This window comes from Eptesicus fuscus, chromosome 6, assembly GCF_027574615.1.
Source record: "Eptesicus fuscus isolate TK198812 chromosome 6, DD_ASM_mEF_20220401, whole genome shotgun sequence".
Taxonomy (NCBI): Eukaryota; Metazoa; Chordata; class Mammalia; order Chiroptera; family Vespertilionidae; genus Eptesicus; species Eptesicus fuscus.
Genome location: NC_072478.1, coordinates 65,858,480 through 65,875,556, shown reverse-complemented (window position 1 = coordinate 65,875,556; position 17,077 = coordinate 65,858,480). Strand labels below are relative to the sequence as shown.

General features: G+C 45.1%; 1 protein-coding gene across 12 annotated transcripts in view; it reads left to right on the top strand.

Annotated features, from left to right (window-relative positions):
* The window catches only part of LARP1B (La ribonucleoprotein 1B), a 135,141-nt gene that overhangs the window by 61,658 nt on the left and 56,406 nt on the right, over positions 1-17,077 (top strand). The window lies entirely within an intron of this gene.

The following is a 17,077-nucleotide window of genomic DNA, read 5'->3' as shown; positions in this document are numbered from 1 at the left end:
TGTGGGAATGTTTTTCTTCTCAAAACTTAGAAAAATTTTCACTGACTTGCTGATTTTAAAAAATACCCCACTAGCTCATTCTTTTAAGATCTTAGCTTTGTATGGAAATCTAAATACATTTGGAATAATCATAAAATTAATCTGACTTTTTCAGGCAAGTGTAAGTATTTTTGTTATAGTCTTTTCTTGAAGTCAGGTTAAAGAAAAACTTTTAATTTGGCAAACTTAAAAAACCTATACAAAAATAGAGCAAATTATCTAATGAAGCCCCCATGTACTTATTACCTAACTACTAGTTACTTTGTTAGACCATTGCCCATTTTGTTTCATCTCAACTCCACCTGACACTTGATTTTTAAAAAGCAAAATCCCAATCATATTATTCATATTTTTTCATTTCTAAACATTTCTGTATGTGTCTTTAAAAATATAAGGAATAGCTCTAACCCAGTGGTCAGCAAACTCATTAGTCAACAGAGCCAAATATCAACAGTACAATGATTGAAATTTCTTTTGAGAGCCAAATTTTTTAAACTTCTTCTAACGCCACTTCTTCAAAATAGACTCGCCCAGGCCGTGGTATTTTGTGGAAGAGCCACACTCAAAGGGCCAAAGAGCCGCATGTGGCTCGTGAGCCGCAGTTTGCCGACCACAGCCCTAACCAGTTTGACTCAGTGGATAGTCAGCCTGCGGACTGAAGGGTCCCAGGTTCGATTCTAGTCAAGGGCATGTACCTTGGTTGTGGGCACAACCCAAGTAGGGAGTGTGCAGAAGGCAGCTGAATCAATGTTTCTCTCTCATTGATGTTTCTTACTCTCTGTCCCTCTCCCTCTCCCTTCCTCTCTGTAAAAAATCAATAAAATATATTTTAAAAATATATATGTAAGGAATATCTCTTTTAACATAAGCAACACTATTATCACATCTAAAATTAACAGTAATTTCTTTTTTTTATAATAAATTTTTTATTGATTTCAGAGAGGAAGGAAGAGGGAAGGAGAGATAGAAACATCAGTGATGAGAGAGAATCATTGATTGGCTTTCTCCTGCACACCCCCTGCTGGGGATGGAGCCCATAACCTGGGCATGTGCCCTTGGCCGGAATCGAACCCAGGACTGCAGGCCGACGCTCTATCCACTGAGCCAAACTGGCTAGGGCTAAAATTAACAGTGATTTCTTAATATAGAATACTTAGTTTTCAAATTTCCTCATTCATCATGTTTAAAAAAAATCAGTATCCATATAAGTTCCAAACAATGCAATAGGTTGATATGGCTCTTTTAGTCTATAGGTTCCTATTATTGTTTTTTTTTTGCAGTTTATTGTTGAAGAAATGGGTATGTTTATACTGTAGAATTTTTTTCACATTCTGGATTTTACAGATTTCATCCTAATGGGTTCATTTAACCTGTTTTCTACTGAATTTTTTATAAGTATTATTTTGCTACAAAGGCTTGATCATATTGAGACTTAAATTTTTGCATTTGATATATATATTTAAAGGAATCTTTTATTTTCATTGATCTATACTTTATTTTTCGTAGTTATTTTCAGCTCTAATCTTTAATATTTCTTTCTGCTTGGTTTGGGTTTATTTTGCTACTCCTTTTCTAGTTTCTTAAGGCAGAAGCTTAGATAATTGATTTGAGAACTTCTTTCCTATTATAAGCAATTAATACTATACATTTTAAGCATTGTTTAGGTGTATTACACCAATTTTGATATGAAGAAGGAAATTTATATTTTTGATATGAGACTTTTCTATTGAGGTATTTAATCATACATATTTTTCTTTAAGCACTGTTTTAACTGCATTTTACAAACTTGATATGTTATATTTAAATTTTCCTTTTCTTCAAAATATTCTAATTTCTCTTGAAAATCCTCTTTGATCCATGGATTATTTACAAATATATTATTTAATTTTTAAGTGATTGGAAATTTTCCTTACTTTCTGTTATCAATCTTATTGATACATAGTTATTTTTCTCCAGTTGCTTTCAAGAATTTATCTTAAGTTTTCAGGATTTAGAGTGTGATGTGTCTGGGCTATTATATCTTCAAAAAATACTTTATCTCTGCACTCTTTCTTCTAGACTTTATGACTGGAAAAGCAAAAACTTTGCTGAGTTCTGCTTCAGTGGCATTTTATTTATTAAAAAAAATAAAGTGGCAATTGTCATGTGGCATTTTTTTCTTTTTCTCCTTTAGAGAGAGAGGAAGGGAGAGGGGGAGAGAGAGAGAGAAATCGATGTGAGAGTGAAACACCAATTGGCTGCTTCCTGCACACACCCTACCAGGAATGGAGCCTGCAACCCCAGCATGAGGCCTGACCAGGAATTGAACCAGAGACTTCTCGTTACATGGGATGACGCTTAACCAATGGAGCCACCCCAGCCAGGGCATGTAGCATTTTAATTATCAGCCTTCGGTGAACATAAACAGCATAAAATAATGTTCTGTTTTTATAAAAGCAATTCCTGTCCATAAAGACAATGAGTACTATGGGCAAGCTTCATATGGTCCAGGTATACAGCTGTGCACTAATTTGATTTTGTAACAGTAAATTTTGGAAAATCTTACGTAGTAGAATAGATAGCACACCGCTTAGTGCACTAGTTCCTAAACTTCAGCAAGTATCGGAGTCACTGGTAAAGCTTATTAAAAAAAAATTAAAGGGCTCTGTACCCAGTGTTTCTGGTTTAGTAAGTTGAGGTGGGACCAAAGACTATGCATTTCTAGCAAGTTCGCAGGCCATCCTGATACCACTGGTTGGGAATACACTGAAAATCAGTGCTTTAGCCTAGTCCTCTGAAATATTAGTCTTCTCTGATAAACTTTTAGCAGAAACTGTGTGGTAATCACAATTGAGGTTCCTTGAAGAGCAGATGGCCTCATCTTTTGTTTTTCTACACCTTTTTTAAGGCATCATTTACATACCATAAAATTAACCCACATTAAGTATATAGTTTGATGCTTTTCAGTAAATTTGTTTAGTTGTACACCAGCACCACCATTCAGTCTTAGTACAAGTCCATCATGCTAAAAAGTTCCCTGTGATCATTTGCAGTTAACTTCAACACACAGCTTCAGGCTGAAGTAACCAGTGATCTGTTTTCTGTCTGCATGATTTTGTACTTTCTAGAAATTTTATTTAACTAGAATCATTCATTTATATTTTTGAGGTTAATTCATGTTGTAACATCTATCAGTACTTTGCTCCTTTTTTATTGCTAAGAAGTCTTCTGTAGTATGGACAGATACGTTTTGTTTATCCATTTGATGAATATTTGGATGTTATCCAGAAAGTTTTGGCTGTTATGAAAAATGCTATTTGGACATTTATGTGCAAGAGATGGCACATGATTTTGATTAAAAAGAAGTTCTAATATCTAGATGATATGTCATTTGAGGCTTAGAGATGATTAAAATTTTGTTAATATATTCTTGTTCCTTAATCACTTATATTTACAGCAATAAGATGTTTATCTACTATAGATATTTTTTGTACCTATTACTATCTTAACTACTTTTTAAAAAAATATATTTTATTGATTTTTTACAGAGAGGAAGGGAGAGAGATAGTCAGAAACATCGATGAGAGAGAAACATCGATCAGCTGCCTTCTGCACACTTAACTACTTTTTAAAAAATATATATTTTTATTGATTTCAGAGAGGAATGGAGAGGGATAGGGAGAGAGAGAAACATCAATGATGAGAGAGAATCATTGATCGGCTGCCTCCTGCATGCCCCCTACTGGGGATTGAGCCAGCAACCCAGGCATGTGCCCTTGACCGGAATCAAACCTGGGACCCTTCATTCCGCAGGCCGGCGCTCTATTCACTGAGCCAAACCAGCTAGGTAGGGCTTAACTACTATTTGATAATATGTCAAAATATTATAAGTTGGTATATGATGTGCTGTAAAAATTCTGTAAAAGATTTCTTTTGAGATAGCAAAAGTACTCCATAGATGGGTAAAATTCACATTGAATTAAATGTGATATAAAATAAATGTAAAACTGAAAGAAAATAGGAGAATGTTGAAATATAAATTAAAGCAGGGAGAACTGTGTAATGAACCCCTGAGGATCTATCTCACCTAATTTCAACAAATGTTAATAGTTTGATATTATTTTTTCATCTGTACCTTGTTCCCCATCTAATTCCATATTGAATCTCAAGCATCATATTATTCCTTCTACAAATATTCATTTTATATTGCAAACTGTTATAATGTAAGTTTTCATGATACCATTATTTCACATAAATTAGCATTAAGTCTTAATATTATATACTCCCCTGTTTATGTTTGGATGTCCCTGATTATATGAAATATATCTTTTTCTTTTTTAATAAATTTTCACTAGAGGCCTGGCACACGAAATTTGTGCACCGGTAGGGTGCCTAGGCCTGGCCTGAGATTAGGGCCAATCTTCCCTGCCTGCCAGCAGCTGGCCCCACCCCCTGCCTCCGACGCCGGTTGCCCTCTGTGTGTGGGGCGACTGGCGGGGCAATCGGGGGCCCCACTCGCTCCCACCCACCTTGGCCTGGCGCTGCCCATGTCTGTCGCCACCCACCCCCAGTTCCCTGTTCCCCATTGGGCGATCAGAGCCTGCAGGTTGGGGGCAGCTCCTGTGTTGAGCATCTGCCCCCTAGTGGTCAGTATGCATCATAGCGACTGGTCGTTCCGCCATCCAGTTGATTTGCATATTACACTTTTATATATATACTAGAGGCCCGGTGCATGAAATTCATGCACGGGGGGAAGGGGTGTGTCCCTCAGCCCAGCCTGCACCCAGGAAAGTTTAACATTAACATCATAGTACCATGATTATGTTCATATTGTAATGATCTAAAGTATCTTAATGAACCCTGAGAAAGGAACTCAATTTTGTAGACCTGGAATATTAAAAACAAAATCAAAACAACAAACAGTACATCTGCATTTTTAATGAAGCAAATATGTATAGTATATTGGCAGAAATCATTCTATTAACCAAATCATGTCTTAACTGGCTTAGTTAAAAACAGACTCACTGTAAAGAGTATGAAGCCAGAGGTTCTTCCTGTTAATTAACCATGTGGCCTATTCCCTTCAGACTTTTTTTAAAGACTAGAATATCATTATTTCTAAATAATACTATAGTATTTTCTATTGACAATAACCCTACAATAATACTACATTTTCTAAGCATATTATAAATAAAACTAGAGGCCCGGTGCACGAAATTCGTGCAGGGGGTGTGTGTCCCTCAGCCCAGCCTGCACCCTCTCTAATCTGGGACCCCTCGAGGAATGTCCGACTGCCCTCTCACAATCCAGTACTGCTGGCTCCCAACTGCTCTCCTGCCTGCCTTCATAATTGCCCCTAACCACTTTTGCCTGCCAGCCTGATCACCCCCTAGCCACTCCCCTGCCAGCCTGATTGATGCCTAACTGCTCCCCTGCCAGCCTGATTGCCCCTAACTGCCCTCCCCTGCAGGCCTGGTCACCCCTAACTACCCTCCCCTGCTGGCCTGGTCCCCCCAACTGCCCTCCCCTGCCAATCCAGTCACCTCTAGCTGCCCTCCCCTGCCAGCCTCATCGCCCCTAACTGCTCTCCCCTGCTGATCTGGTCCCCCTGCCAACTGCCTTCCCCTGCAGGTCTGGGTCCCTCCAAACTGCCCTCCCCTGCTGGCCATCTTGTGGTGGCCATCTTGTGTCCACATGGGGGCAGCCATCTTGTGTGTTGGAGTGATGGTCAATTTGCATATTACTCTTTTATTAGATAGGACTAGAGGCCCGGTGCATGAAATTCATGAGCAGGGGGAGGGTCCCCTCAGCCCAGCCTGCACCCTCTCCAATCCGGGACGCCTCAGGGGATGTCCGACTGCCAGTTTAGGCCCGATCCTCAGGATCGGGCCTAAACTGGCAGTCTAACATCCCTCTCACAATCCTGGACCTCTGTCTCCTAACCACTCGCCTGCCTGCCTGATCGCCCCTAACTGCCCCCCCTGCCAGCCTGATCACGCCTAACCACCTCTGCCTGCCAGCCTGATCGCCCCTAAGCCCTCCCCCCGCTGGCCTGGTCGCCCCTAACTGTCCCCCTGGCGGCCTGATCAGCCCTAATAGCCTCTGCCTTCTGGCCTAATCACCCCCAACTTCTCCCACCCCCGCAGGTCTGGTTGCCCCCAACTGGTTGCCCGCCCCCCCATGCCAGCCTGGTCGCCCCACGCAGCCTGCTGCTCAGTCATTTGGTCACCCCTAACTAACCCTTTTGCCATCCTGGTCGCCCCTTGCAGCCTGTTCGGTCATCCGTTTGGTTGTGATGGTCGTTTAGGCTTTTATATAGATAGATTGATTTCAGAGAGGAATGAAGAGGGGGAGAAAGGTAGAAACAATGATGAGAGAGAATCATTGATCTGTTCCCTTCTGCAGGCCCCCCCACTGGGGATCAAGCCCGCAACTGGAGCATATGCCCTGATTAGAATTAAACTATGACCTGCTGGTTCATAGGTAGATGCTCAACCACTGAGCTACACAGGCTGAACTGAAATATATCTTTTCAAATCAGTTTTTTGAATAAGGATCAAACAAGGTGCACTTATTGCATTTGATTAATAGGACCATTAAATTACTCTTAATCTATAATAATTCGTGTTTTGTTTTTCTATGCCAATGATTTGTCAAAGAAACTGGTTAATGTGTCATAGGATTTCTTATGATTTACTTGATTGTATCTTCATATAATTTAATATGTTTATTTCTTATGTTTCTTAGGAACTGGTATGTAGATATAGAGGATTTAGTATATTCAGGGTTTTTATTTCTGGTGGCTAGACTTTCTTAGGCACGGTTGTTTACTTCTATTATATCATACAGTGTCTTTCAGGCTCACTTTTACTGGTGTTTTGATTGATCTGATCATTAGGTTTAGATGTTACCAGCCTGATTCATCATATAGTTTCCCTTCAACTTGTTTGTTTGTGTGTGTGTTTTTTTTGTCAGTTTTAGGCATACAGCAAAATTAAAAGGAAGGCACAAAAATTTCCTTTGTACTCCAAGCCCTCAAGTTGCATAGCCATCACCCATCTGGTGAAGGATGTTGTTTCCCCATAGCAGCATTCTACATCAGAGCAGTATACTGGTTATAATTGATGAACCTACATTGACACATCATAATCACCCAAAGTCCATCATTTACATTAGTGTTTACCGGTGGTGTTGTACATTCTATAGGTTTGGACAAATATACGATGATGTGTATCCATTATTACTAGAGGCCCAATGCACGAATTTGTGCATGGGTAGGGTCTGGCAGGCCCGCCCCGACTGGGGTGGTGGGGCCAATTGGGGGTGGGGCTGGCTGGGGAGGGGCTGCAGGCCGGCCAGGGGGAAGGGCCATGGGCAGTTGGCCAGCTGGCCCTGCCCCCTGGTCAAATTCCCGGTTGAACTCCAGGTCGAGGGGACAATTTGCATATTAGCCTTTTATTCTAGGACTAGATGCCCGGTGCACGAATTCGTGCATGGGTGGGGTCCGGCCAGCCCGCCCGATGGGGGCCCATTGGGCCCAGGCCGGCAGGGAGAAGGGGCCGCAGGCAGTTGGCCGGCCAGCCGCCCCCAATGGGGATGGGGGGGGGGTTGATCAGGGGCTGGGCCGGCTGGGGGTGGGAGGGCCGATCGGAGCCTGGATCAGGTTGGTTGGCTGCTGCACTGCACGTCATAGCCACAGGTTGTTCTGGTTGTTCCACTGTTCCAGTTGCTTGGCTTTTAATATATTGACTAGAGGCCCGGTGCATGAAATAGAGGCCCGGTGCTCGAAATTCGTGCACTCGGAGTGGGGGGTCCCTCAGCCCGGACTGCACCCTCTTGCTGTCTGGGAGCCATCAGTCAGACATCCTTAGCGCTGCTGTGGAGGTGGGAGAGGCTCCCACCACCACTGCTGCGCTAATCAGCCATGAGCCCGGCTTCTGGCTGAGCGGCGCTCCCCCTGTGGGAGCACACTGACCACCAGGGGAAAGCTCCTGCATTGAGCATCTGACCCCTGGTGGTCAGTGCATGTCATAGCGACCGGTCGTTCTGCTGTTCGGTCAATTTGCATATTAGCCTTTTATTATATAGGATAATGTCTTATTATGGGCAAGGCCTCTAATTCAATTTTTTTTAGGTAGTTAAAGGAAGGGGCAGAATTTTCACTTGAGCCTGAAGCTACAATTGCCCTTAGCTCAAAAATCTGCATACCACTGAGACACATCTTGGTGAGGCTCATTCTGAACCCCCACACTGTTCTATTATGTGGATAAGTATTGGGAACCATCTTATCTCTTTAGTGAAAGGAACCTTTTGTTATGTTACAATGACTAATTTTATCTCATAAGTTGTGTTTTGGCTTCAAGCCTGTATCCAGTATTCATGCAGCAACTTCAGCTCTTCTGTTCAATATTTACCTGGCATATCTTTCATTTTATTTTCTCTAAATCTTTCTAGATTTTTATGTATTAGATAGTTTAACTGCCCTAAAAATCCTCTCTGTTTTGTCTATTCATCCCTCCTCCCCCCACTCCGCCCCACTGGCAATCACAGATCTTTTAACTGTTCATAGTTTTCCATTTCCAGAATGTTGAATAGTTGGAATCATTCAGTATGTATGATTCTTTACAGATTGGATTCTTATACTTAGTAATATGCAGTTAAGGTTCCTCCATGCCTTTTCATGGCTTGATAGCTTGTTTGTTTTTTAGCACTGCATAACATTCCATTGTCTGGATGTACCACAATTTATTTACTCATTACTTACTGAAGGATGTCTTGGTTGCTTCCAAGTTTGGACATTTATGAATAGAGCTTCTATAAAAACCCATATGCAGGTTTTTGTGTGGACATAAGCTTTTAGCTCCTTTGGGTAAATACTAAGGAGGGTGATTACTAGATTATATAATAGTATGTTTAGTTTTAGAAACCACCAAACTATCTTCCATGCTGAATGTACTGTTATGCATTCCCACCACCAATGAATGAGAGACGGTTCCTATTGCTGCACATCCTCTGCAGCATTTGGTGTTGTCAGTCTTCTGAATTTTGGCCATTTTAATAGGTGTGTTGTGGTATCTCATGTTAATTCACATTTCTCTGATGACATATGATGTGGAGCATCTTTTTATTTGCTTATTTGCCATCTGTACATCTTTAAGATACCTGTTCAAATCTTTGGCTCATGTTTTTTTTAAATAAATTTTTTATTGTGATATTACAGATATCTCCCCTTTTCCCACCCTTTACCTCCATCCTACCAGTTCTCCCCTCCCCCCGTGTCTTCACCACCCTATTGCTGGTGTCCATGGGCCATGCCTGTAAGTATATAAGTTCTTTGGTTTATCTATTCTTGTCCCCCAACCCCACATCGAGGTATATCAGTCTGTTCTATGCCTCCATGCTTTGGGTCTTATTTTGTTGGTCAATTAATTCTGCTCATTAGATTCCACAAATAAGTGAGATCATGTTTTATTTGTCTTTCTCAGATTGGCTTATTTCACTTAGCATAATATTTTCCAGGTCTGCCCATGCTGTCCCAAAGGGTAAGAGATCCCTCTTTTTAACAGCTGCATAGTATTCTATTGTATAAATGTCCCACAGTTTTTTTTACCCATCCATCTACTAATGAGGGCAATTGGGCTGTTTCCAAATCTTAACTATTGTAAATAACGCTGCTATGAACATAGGGGTGCAAATATTCTTTCTGATTGGAATTTTGGGGTTTTTAGGATATCTTCCCAGAAGTGGTATCACTGGGTCAAGGGAAGGAAGTTCCATTTTTAAATTTTTGAGGCAACTCCATACTGTTTTCCATTGTGGCTGCACCAGTCTGCATTTCTACCAACAGTGAACCTAGTGTTCCCTTTTCTCCACATTCTCGCCAGCATTTGTTGTTTTCTTGTTGAGTTTTTTAAAAATATATTTTGATTGATTTCAGAGAGGAAGGGAGAGGGAGAGAGAGATAGAAACATCAATGATAAGAGAGAATCATTGATTGGCTGTCTCCTGCGTGCCCCCTACTGGGCATTGAGCCCGCAACCCCGGGCATGTGCCCTTGACCAGGAATCGAACCTGGGACCCTTTAGTCCACAGGCCAATGCTGTATCCACTGAGGGCAGTGCTGTTGTTGAGTTTTAAGAGTTCTGGTTTTATTTTGAATAGCAGTTCTTTATCAGCTATGTCTTTTGCAAATATTTTCTCTCAGTCTGTGGCTTGTTTTATTTGCAGAGCAGACGTTTTTAATTTTAATGAAGTCCAGCTTATCAATTATTTCTTTTATGGCTTATGTCTTTCTTAAAAAATATATTTTAGAGAAACCAAGATGGCGGCATAGGTTAAACACGTAACCTGCAGCCGGGCACAATTTCAAAAATACAACTAGAGGTCAGAACGGACATCGTCCAGAACCACAGGAAAGTTGGTGGACTGAAATGCCCACAGCTGGGGGGAAGGAGAAGGCCACGGGGACAGTCGGGGAAGCCGTAAAAGCCTGAGGTATGGAGAAACGGGCGGAGACACGAGCACACGCGCCTGCGGGGAGGATGGAACCGGAGAGGAAGGGGCGGCTGACGGCCTGGCCGGAGTTCACTGGCAGGAAGGAGATAAAGGCTCCGGAGTGCGCTGAGCACCGCCTCCGATTGCACTGAACCCCATTCCGGGCGAAACCCTGGGAAACTCACTCACTTTCGCAACTCCGCCGCCCCGCAGGCCGCCCGGCCCGGGACGCTGGGGACGCCGCCGCAGCGGCGGCGCCCGGAGCCCGGCGGCATCCCAGCACCCGTCCCCGCCGCGCAGCCCCCCGCGCGCCTGGTTCCGCGGGCCACGCGCCCCGCACACCGGACGGAGGCCCGGGCGCCCTCTCCGTGCACCTCCCGGCGGCGCTAGACTTCAGTAGAGTTGACTGAAATGAAGGGATTAAGAAGTACAAATTGAGAAGTTTGAAAAAGATGGCGGCAGAGGTTAAAGGCTGTTCTGTTGCCTCGCACCCAGCGAAATCGGAGGGGATGAGGTGTGGAGGTGCGTGGGTCTGGCTGGTGGCGGGGGAAAGGGGCTTTTGTTCCAAACCTAAGGGAGATTAGCTCTCCATCACCCTGAAATCCATCTTCTGGCGAACCCCGGGAGACCCAGATGCCTGCGGGGAGAGGCGGGACTCTTGCGGAGGTGCGCCCAGCAATCAGTGTTTGCTGCGCTGGAGTGCGGAATGAGGGGACTTAGATACGTGGAAGGCAGAAGGACCAGACTCACAGCCATCGCGGCTCGCCGCACCATGGCCTGTTGGCGCCCTGAGACCCCGCCCCGCCCTGGGACCCGCCCCGCACGTTTTGAAGACCTACCCCGCAAGTCTTGCAGGCACACCTGCGCCCCAAGCAACGGCTTATGCATGTGGGTGGCCTGCCCTCTGGCAGCGGACCAGATGAACTGCTGTTCTAGTCGGACTGCTCCAGGGCCACTCAGACAGGAGGAAGAAACTACAGTTTTTGCTGTAATCCTTGCTGAGTGCCTAAGGCAGTAGCTGATCTACACCCCATTGGAGACCCAGAAACGAGGGCATCTAGTGGTCTGTGGGAGATGACACTAGATTTCAACCACGTGCATAAGGGACACATTCAACGGGAATATTCAGTGAGCGCCAAAGCTTTGCTGCACCAAGACCCAGCCCATAAACGTGTCTCCTGCACAGCAACTCTTCCTTTATAGACAAAGAGAGCCCCCCCCAGTGACACCAACAACAATCAAGACTTAACTATACAAAGGAGGACCAAGATGGAGGCATAGGGCGGAAGCCTGATTGTTGCCTACCACAACAACTTTGAGACTACGACAAGAGAGCAGAGCAGACACCATCCAAGACCACCATAGGGCTGGCTGAGTAGATGCTCTACAACTAGAATAAAAGAGGGGTATGTGGGATGATGCTGATGCCGGTGACCCAAAGACCACACTTTAAGAACTACGGCTCAGGCGACACAAAAGAACTATGGCTCAGGCGATACAACAGCGGCCTGGAACGTGCTCGGCGCAGTTCCCCCGGCGGTCTCCGACTGAGGGGACGGCTCCACTGGCAGCCAAGCATGGACAGACGAGCCCCTATGAGACATGGGGTGGGAGACTCCGTGCTTGCTGACCTCTGAGTCCGTCAAGAATCTCAACGCCCCGGAAGCGGCCAGGTGCGCATGCTCGGCGACCGGCCACCGATGCAGACCCAAGGGCCGAAGCAGCGACGCCAGACCGGCCCACCGCCATGCACCGGGTGCACCGGAGCTTCGCCGAGCCGCCGCCCAACGAGTTCTGCAGCAGCCATACTGGAGCTCTGGAAGGATGGCCAGGGGAATTGCTGAGGGGGGATTGACCGGCAGGAATTGGGATCGGGAAGACGGGGCCCCGCTGAGACCCGGGTGCGGGCGGGGTTGCGCGCCTCTGGGCTCGGGTGTGCTCACACGCCTCTGGGTATAAGTGAGGCCTCACGTCCCTGGGTCTAGGTGAGGCCACATGCCCCTGGGTCCAGGTGAGGCCGGACTCCGGGTCCGGGTGAGGCCAAGTGCCCCTGGACCCGGATGACGCTCGATCCCGTGCCCGGGCGAGGCCAAGCGCCCCTGGGTCTGGGAGAGCCCACACACCCCTGGGTCCAGGCGAGACCATGTGTCCCTGGATCCGGGTGAGGCCGCGTGCACCTAGGCCCTGGTGAGCCCAAGTGGCCCTGGGTCTGGGAGAGGCCAAGCGTCCCTGGGTCCGAGTGAGACCATGTGTCCCTGGATCCGGGTGAGGCCTCGTGCACCTAGGCCCGGGTGAGGCCACGTGCCCCTGGGTCTGGGAGAGGCCAAGCGTCCCTGGGTCCGGGTGAGACCATGCGTCCCTGGATCCGGATGAGGCCTCGTGCACCTAGGCCCGGGTGAGCCCAAGTGGCCCTGGGTCTGGGAGAGGCCAAGCGTCCCTGGGTCCGGGTGAGACCATGTGTCCCTGGATCCGGGTGAGGCCTCGTGCACCTAGGCCCGGGTGAGCCCAAGTTGCCCTGGGTCTGGGAGAGGCCAAGCGTCCCTGGGTCCGGGTGAGACCATGTGTCCCTGGATCCGGATGAGGCCTCGTGCACCTAGGCCCGGGTGAGCCCAAGTGGCCCTGGGTCTGGGAGAGGCCAAGCGTCCCTGGGTCCGGGTGAGACCATGCGTCCCTGGATCCGGATGAGGCCTCGTGCACCTAGGCCCGGGTGAGCCCAAGTGGCCCTGGGTCTGGGAGAGGCCAAGCGTCCCTGGGTCCGGGTGAGACCATGTGTCCCTGGATCTGGGTGAGGCCTCGTGCACCTAGGCCCGGGTGAGCCCAAGTGGCCCTGGGTCTGGGAGTGGCCAAACGTTCCTGGGTCTGGGTGAGACCATGAGTCCCTGGATCTGGGTGAGGCCTCGTGAACCTAGGCCTGGGTGAGGCCACGTGCCCCTGGGTCTGGGAGAGGCCAAGCGTCCCTGGGTCCGGGTGAGACCATGCGTCCCTGGATCCGGATGAGGCCTCGTGCACCTAGGCCCGGGTGAGCCCAAGTGGCCCTGGGTCTGGGTGAGGCCAAGCGTCCCTGGGTCCGGGAGAGACCATGTGTCCCTGGATCCAGGTGAGGCCTTGTGCAACTAAGCCCGGGTGAGGCCACGTGCCCCTGGGTCTGGGAGAGGCCAAGTGTCCCTGGGGACGGGTGAAGCCAGATCCTGGGTCCGGGTGAGGCCGTGCGCCCCTGGATCCATCCGGGTGAGGCTGGGTCCCAGGCCCGGGTGAGACCACGCGCCCCTTGGGTATGGGTGAGGCCACGTGCCCCTTAGTCCGGGTGACGCCGTGCCCCTGGGTTCGGCCGAGACCAAACCAGAGGGAGTCAGACCTCCATTACCACCATTTGTCCACCATCCAGAGCTGAGGGGTCAGTGCTGACATGTACACATAAGGAACTAGTGGACATCGAAATTGGATCTCAAAAGAACTGTTGGTCCAGGGGGAAGCTCGCTACAGATTGATTCATTTGCCTGTCAGCATAAATATTATTGCTCGTCTCACATTCAGTTCTTATTAGTATATATCTAGTGACATATGATCTCGCTCATCTAGGGGAAATGATGAACAACATAGACTGAGGAACAAGAACAGAACCAGAAGCAAGGAGGCATCGATCGGACTATCGGGCCTCAGAGGGAGGATAGGGGATGGTAGGGGGAGGGTGGGGGGGAGGGGGAGAGTTCAACCAAAGGACCTGTATGCATGCATATAAGCCTATCCAACGGTTAAGTTCAACAGGGGATTGGGGCATGCGTGGGGAGAGGGGTGGGATGGGAATGGGGGGATGAGGACAAATATGTGACACCTTAATCAATAAAGAAATTTAAAAAAATATATATATATTTTATTGATGTTTTACAGAGAGGAAGGGAAAGGGATAGAGAGTTAGAAACATCAGTGAGAGAGAAACATCGATCAGCTACCTCCTGCACACCCCCTACTGGGGATGTGCCCGCAACCAAGGTATATGCCCTTGACCAGAATCGAACCTGGGACCCTTCAGTCCGCAGGCTGACGCTCTATCCACTGAACCAAACCAGTCAGGGCCATGGCTTATGTCTTTGGTGTTTAATTTCCCTTCAGTGTTTTACCAACTGGTTTTATACAGTCATTGATGAATATTCCCTAGATTTTTTTTATTTCATTAAAGTTGTAATATACAGCAGGTCCTTGAATAATGTAATTTCATTGAACATCATTTTGTTAAAATGTTGATAAGATACCATAGGAACTTAACTTTTTGTCTATATAAATGAGCCTGTGGTAAAGTCATTTTTGTTATATGTTGTTTCCATTCAAGTCACAGAAGCTATCGATGATGTTAAATGCGACTTACAGTAGTCTTTTTTTAAAAAATCATTCCTTCTGTATTTCTTACCTTCAGTTCTTTAAAGAATACTCTTATCAATTTTTTGGTTACCCTGGATACTTAATTTTTACAGGAAAGGAATGGTAAATACTTGTTTCTTTTTATTCAATTTATCAATTTTCTGAATGAGTTGGTGTCCCAGCAGCCTACAAATATGATTTTAAGTTGTAAAGTGCCATTATGAACTTATAGAGCTTATTTATTTGATATGTTTAATTCATTTTAGTCATTATTTTTAGTGGTCAGATCATTTTATTAGTGGGATACCCTAAAGTTTTCTGTTGTGTCCTCATGACCTAAGCTAGTATTTTCTTTCTTTTTTTTAAATTTATTTACTTATTTATTTGTTGTCTAAAGTTTTACATTTGTCTCCTTTTTTCCCAATTGACCCCCCCATTCTTTTTTTAATATGTTTTTATTTCAGAGAGAGCAAGGGAGAGAGAGAGAGATAGATAGAAACATCAATGATGAGAGAGAATCATTGATAAGCTGCCTCCTACATGTCTCCTAATAGTGATCAAGCCCGCCACCCAGGCATATACCCTGACTGGGAATCTCGAACCATGACCTCCTGATTCATGATCAGTGCTCAACCACTGAGCCACACTATCTGGGCAGTATTTTCTTTATTAATCTCATTGCTGTCTGGCTCCAGATTTTCCAGGCTCATATTATGCTTTGCTCCAGACTTTATTTCTTCTAGCAGACCAAGTCAGTAGGAAATGGAATTTAAAAACTATAGTCTGGTTTCTAGGAACCTTTCTGTTTCTGGGTTGTTATTGCTTCTAGATCTTCTAGAAAGGCACTGATTTTTACATATATTTCAGCATAAGATCATAATGTTATCCTTGAGATTATTTATATTTTTGGTATAAGGAAAAACAGCATTAACACAATTCTGTTAAGTTGATCAGTCATTTGGTGGGGATATACTTTTTCTAGGTGCTATTATAGGCACTAGTGCACTAATAAAAGATTGTGGCCCTTACTTTTAGGGAAGCACTGAGACTTAGCCTTAGCATCTAATAGGATGATCTGTAAGAAAATAAATTTTAATTTAATAAATCAAACAATAAATGGATAAAATGCAGAGATGACAAAATCAGGAAAGTCTGGTAACAGTACAGAAAGTGGATTGGGAGGGGAGATGGCAAGACAGGGAGACTAACTAATAGAGTGGGTAAGTTCACTTTTGAGTTTACAAACTTGTGTCTAGAATAGTGGGTACTCAATATTTGTTGAATGAACAAAAGATTTTTATGTGAATCTAAAGAAGTTAAGTCTGAAGAAAAATCATATAGAAATGGAGCTTACATTTTTTAAAATTGATATTTAGAGATTGGAAGGGGGAGAGAGAGAGAGAGAAACATTGATCAGTTGCCTCCTGCACGTGCTCAGGCCAGGAATCAAATCTGCAACCTGACCAGCAATCAAACACACCACCTTTTGGTGTAAGGGTCAATACTCTAATCAATTGAGCATCTCTGACGAAGGCTGGAACTGACACTTAAAAAAACATACATGTATTTTATTGAGAGAGAGAGAAAGAGAGATCAATTATGAGAGAGAGTCATTGATTTGTTTCTTCCTACATGCCCCACATTGGGGATTGAGCCTGCAACCCAGGTATGTTCTTTGACCAGGAATCTAACTGTGACCTCCTGTTCACAGGTCGACATTCAGCCACTGAACCACACCAGCCGGGCTGGAGCTTACACTTTTGACATTACTACTTAATTCATGTGCTTGCTTACTTAGTATTTTACCAGATTTTCACAAACTAATTAGCGAAACAAACCAATAGAAAAATAGTCAAAGGATATGAATGGAAAGTTCACAAAAGGGGAACTCTGAGTGATAACTATGCATATGAAAATATGCTCAACTTCACTAGTAACCAAGGAAATACAAATACCATTTAAATCTCATGAGATGGAAAAATACTTAAAAATCTGAACAAAACCCAGTCTTGACCAGGGTGTGAAATTGCTGGGACTTTTACATTCTGGTGGGATTATAAATTGATGATGCCACTATACAAAGCAGCTTGCAGTCAGTATTTAAGTCAATAGATACATGTGCCATTTGACTCAGCATTTCCATTTTAGATATGAACACTAGAAATATGCTCATACCTGTACTAGAAGACATGTTCTTTAACCTTCAGTG